Here is a 5149-nt window from a genome sequence, read left to right on the forward strand (position 1 = left end):
AGGGCAAATCAGATCAGTCTGGCAACAAATAACCTACAAAAAAGTAGAAAATGCAGCTCCACCCATCACATGGTATATGTGCAAGGTAAAATAACTGGACCTTTCTTTTGCTCAGAGAACTTCAAGGACAGGAAAGGTCAACTTGCCTATGAGGGGGAGTTTTAAAAGGTGTAAACATCAGCTTAGAGACAAAGCCCTATGCTCTTGGCAACACTTGCACCAGCTTTAGTGGAAGCTGGATCTGTTCTCCAACTGGGGAAGTCCCACAAAGAGATAATGTGACACAGCTAAGGTCTCAAGTTGGCTTGTCTGGCAAAATGAAAATAATAACTTCTCCCAAATGAGAGCTATAACCAAACCCAGATATTTTTTTAAATGAAATATTGTTGATGGGGAGGGGGGTTTCCAGCATACCAAATTCTGATCCCTCAGTTGCAAATGCATTTGCATCCGTCATCTGCTTTTGCTATTCTACTTTCCCAGTTTCCCTGGCCACAGTAGAAGCCATGTCCTGGCCTGTGCTGGGAGGACAAGCTGGAACAGAACTGAGCTTCCATGTGCCAGGAGGTGCCTGGCAGGACAGGGCTGCCCCACAGCCACCCTGAGGGCTGGTGCTGGGCTGGCTATGACAGAGCAGGCAGTCAGCAGCACAGCCAGCTTGGTGCTGCTTGTAAGGGAAAGAAATGGCTGTGCTGCCCCGCAGCATCGCAATCCAGGCAGAGCAGGCTGCAGCCTGGCTCCACACACAGGGCAGCGGGAGTCAGGCACAGAATAAATGACATTTTGCTCTGTTGTGAGTCCAGAGAAGCTCCACTGCAGTCAGAGTTGGTTTGGATTTGCATGGGCAGTGCAGAGACATGAGTCTTGGATTCACCCCAGACTCCTCTGGGTTCCTGCTGGATGGGAAAGGCTCCCCACGTCCGTACCCACACTAATCCTCTCTGCTCCTGGAGGTGTCCCTCCAGCCGCCAATGTACCAGAAGCCACCTAGAGATAACTTTTCTATAGCACATTTCCATTTGGCCTGAGCTGCCAGCCAATACATATTTCCTTTTCCTGTGGGGGCAATGAATAGCCATTGTATTTTTGTTGGACTATTAATCTGCCTGAATTTGCTCGAGATTCTTAAATGAATATTCATGGGAATTAATGTAATTTAATTCCTATTGCTTCCTGAATATAATTACATGCCGTACGTGAATTGGCAAACGCCACAACCCATCCAATCTTGCTGAAAGTCCATGGCTGATGAAACACCACGAGCTGGACACTCGTGCAGCACTGGAGATGCACAAAGCACTGCCAAGATGCAGCTTGACTTCAGGAGAAGAAACCAATAAAAGAGGGAAGATGTACACTGTAGGAAGCAAACACCACCTTGAGGGATAGAAAGTATGATTAAAAAGGTATTTTAATACAAGCTCTTCCCCAGGTATTTGTCTACATGTAGGGACTACATTAAACATTTATATTATTTTGAAAAAAAGCTTTATTTCTTCCACTTTCTCACCCACAGAAAAACATCTTTCAGGGCCTCCTATCCTGACCTCTCCTGAGAGACAGCATCTCTTGGAAGACCTTCAGCACATCCTACAAATAAGAAGTGCCCAAGTGCAATTCTCCTTCTCCCAGCAGCCCGCCTGCCCAAGTTCACGCTGTTCCCTGAATAATAAAGCATAATCAGCTCTGTATTAAAGCAAAACCTGTCCCCAGCATCAGTGCTACCAACCCCTGTCGTAACATAACAAGGACTCTTCCCAAAATATTTGGGCTTGCCCTGTCACAGTGAGAGGCGTTCAAGTTCAGCGCTCTGTCAACAATGCCAGGTGTCTCCTGAACCTCCGGCGCCCGAGCCAAGAGAGAGAGCTCAGAAGCACAGGAATAATCATTATTCACATTACTAAAACGTAACGGAATGTTTAAACAGATAACGTAACACAATCCCTCACAGCAGAAAAAAAAAAAAATACTGTTTATTATTTATCCCTGTCAGATAGAAAATGAACTCAATCTCCTGGAAAGGAAAAGCAAGGCTCCTTTTTTTTCTTTCCCCTTCTTTCTGCAACTGACAGCCATGAAAAAAATATTCTATTGTGGCAGCTGCGCCCCTTCAAAGGGGCTGATGTTCGCTGTGGTTCTTGATAAACCAACTGGCAAATTTTGGGGGTGAAAAAGAAGTGACTTGAAGCCAAACACATCTAAGAAAAAAAAGCCTCTTGAAATCAAAAATCCAAGAACAATTTCATGTTGAGTCAATCCGAAGATTTCATTTCAATTTTGATTTTTTGGGGGAATAAGAAAAAAGACACACACCCCCTTGCTTGAAAATAAAATTAAAGGACATTTTGAACACAAAGTAGTTTCAAAATGAAAAATCAAAGTGTTTCATGTCAGAAGTGTCAAAACTAACAGCTTCAGCATTTGTCAGAGCTTTTTTGAGTTTTTATAAATGACAAGTTTGGCATGTGTGCACAGACCGTTTTGGTGCTGCTGAATCTGCATTTTTGCATGCAAAAAAAATTGGTCGGGTGAAATTTTCTGCGGAGAAACCGTTTGCCATTCCCTTTGTGTGGAGACCAGCAGCACTCTCCCCCGTGGCTGCAGTGTGCAGGAGCCTCACTGACACCTCCAGCTCCTCTTTGGCTTATTAATATTTTACCCTTCAGTTTGCAGGACTCCACAGGCCGGGTCTGTTCCAGAACCAGCTCCCTGGTTAGCAGGAGGAGGTACAAAGGTTAGGAGAGACCGACTGTGCATCTCCAGCTTGATGTGCTGCTGTGTGACAGGCGGCCACAGACCCATCCTAAGGTGACACTAGGTAATTTATTAGCTTGGTTCATTACTGCTAAGCTCCCTTTCATCGGCTTGCTGCCTTCCCAAAGTGAGGGTTTTCCAAAAATGTTTTATCCCAAAAAGTTGGGAGAGGTTACAGTCAGGTTTACACCTTATGTAGCAGGAGAGCAGGGGTGGAAAGTGAGGTATGTAGCACCTGAATTAAGACATTTAATTTAAAATCCTAAATTACATAAAAATCTTAAGTTACATAAATGCTATTGCTATAAAAATGTACCAGCAAGCATTTACAATATTAGCAACTGAATATATTCCTGCTAGGAAAGCAGCAGCCACCCGGATTTTGCAGGTCTGCTTCCAGCCTAGCTGACTTTGCTGCAGGTTTGGGACAGTGCCTAGTCCCCTGGGAAGGCAGCAAATAAGATCTTCTGCAGATAGCAGACACCTACCTGCCTTTTGCTACCCAATTTCTGTAACACTTTCTACATCTCTCTGATGACAGCAACACTTCTTGCTGTATCTTGACAACTTCTAATTAACCCAATCTCAGCATCTCTGAAGCTTTCAGAGGAAAACCAGCGTGCTTCTCTAGAGCAAGAGACCAAATCCAAAACACCATCTCCTCCTCTGACCTCAAGCACAGCCTTTACTCCATGGGGGATTCAAACCCCAGGTCATGTGCAGTGTGACTCTGCTAAAAGCCAGATTAGCTCCTTCCCTGCCTTCCTGGAAGGCAGCATTGGAAGAAGCCAGCAGAGATGGAAACAGATTTCTAACATCTTGTTGGCATTTCTGGGTCTGCTTAAACTCCTGCTGCAGGAGCACATGCAGAAATCTCCATAAGGACATGCCACACTTTCAGCTTCCAGTGGAACAAGCAGTCTCATCTCAGGGAATTGGTCTCCCTGCTCTCCCCACAAGTTCAGCATTGCCTGTGAGGGAGATGCAGTAATTGCAGCTGTCCCTGCGGTCCCTGCAAAGGGTTTTCTGTTGATGCTGTCTCAAAAGTGTTCTATGCTGAAGCATTATTTCATCTTAACTTTTTCCACTATTATGACTATTTTTTAATCCAAAAGTCCAACATCAACAAAGATTAAAGCTTTTAGGCTAGTTACATATCTATGAAAACAACAGTCTCCTGTGTCTTGGGAGATAAACACTACCAGATGCTCTAGTAAACACCAGAAAGGGGAGAGAAGGGGGGAAAAAAGAAAGTGGCCAGGAGAAGGAAAGGGCTGAAAATAAGTTAGAAATAGCAGAACAGGAAACCAGAAAAGTAAATTCCTGCTGTTTCTGGCTCTGTGGCAGTGAAGAGGTTAAACCCCAGTACACTGCCATCTCTAGACAGAACTAGTTGTTATTGCATTGATAAAAACCCGGGTTGTGTTTTCCTTGTCCATTTTGACCCGTATCTGACGTTAGCATTGCAAATGATGTCTGTTGCCATTCAACTACTCAGAGTGAGCGGACAGAAACAAGACAGAGAGCTTAGCAAAGACGATACTAATGGAAGGGGTGGGGAACAGTCTGATTTACATGTAATTAATTATTATTTATGTAAAAACCATATCGTTGTGGTGGTTCTTGACATCATTTAAAGCCTCTTTTCAAAAGAGGAGTCTCCCCTGTTAGTGCAGTAATCTTTCCTGTGCTGCCAATATGAACGGTGAAAACTGATGGCCCATCACCACCACTTGCAGGGTTCTCATCAACTGCCCAAAGGAGAGAAGGACAAGAATCCTGCCTCCTTCATAACAGGTGACTTTGCATTACCAGGGCCATGGAATGCTAGCGAATCGTTCTGTGGGAAATCATCTGACCCGAGGCCAACACCATGCAGAAAAAGACAGAGTTATGCATTGCTATTGTGAAGAAGTTTCAGATTAAATAAATGTATTTTCTTCTGAACTTGTAAAATGATTAACTTATTTATTTGATTTCAGTATCTAATCACAAAATAATTACCTAACCCAGCCCCAAGGTATCTTGGCAATGTTGTTTGAGACAGACTCCAGCACAGACAAAAGCTCCCGCGGGAAGACATCAATCATCTTCCCGTACAAATGAAACTGGTCCACAAAAATGAACGGCACGGCTCCACCCCAGCTCTTTCAAAATTCAGCTGTCTCAGCCAGAGCTCCAGTCCAGCTCCCAGACACATCCCTGCCCACTGGTTTGCACAGGAGCCAGGTCAAACCTCAAGTGCATGGATTACATATGGCAGCATGACCCAATTTATTCAGGCTCTGCTGGACAAAATCTATACAGTGAGAAGTTTATTGACAGTGCCTCACTGGTTCTCTCTAATTTGTCAAAGAGGCTGCTGGGCAGGAAACTCTGTTAACCTCAATCATGG

At 44.3% G+C, this 5149-nt stretch overlaps 1 long non-coding RNA gene across 1 annotated transcript; it reads left to right on the plus strand.

Annotated features, from left to right (window-relative positions):
- The first annotated feature begins 2408 nt into the window (after positions 1-2408).
- LOC118691755 (uncharacterized) lies at positions 2409-4701 on the plus strand. Its single transcript, XR_004981076.1, has 2 exons — positions 2409-2818; positions 4494-4701. It is a non-coding gene; the product is annotated as an uncharacterized LOC118691755 (long non-coding RNA).
- The last annotated feature ends 448 nt before the right edge of the window (positions 4702-5149 follow it).

The sequence above is a fragment of the Molothrus ater genome, chromosome 11 (genome assembly GCF_012460135.2).
Source record: "Molothrus ater isolate BHLD 08-10-18 breed brown headed cowbird chromosome 11, BPBGC_Mater_1.1, whole genome shotgun sequence".
Classification (NCBI taxonomy): Eukaryota; Metazoa; Chordata; class Aves; order Passeriformes; family Icteridae; genus Molothrus; species Molothrus ater.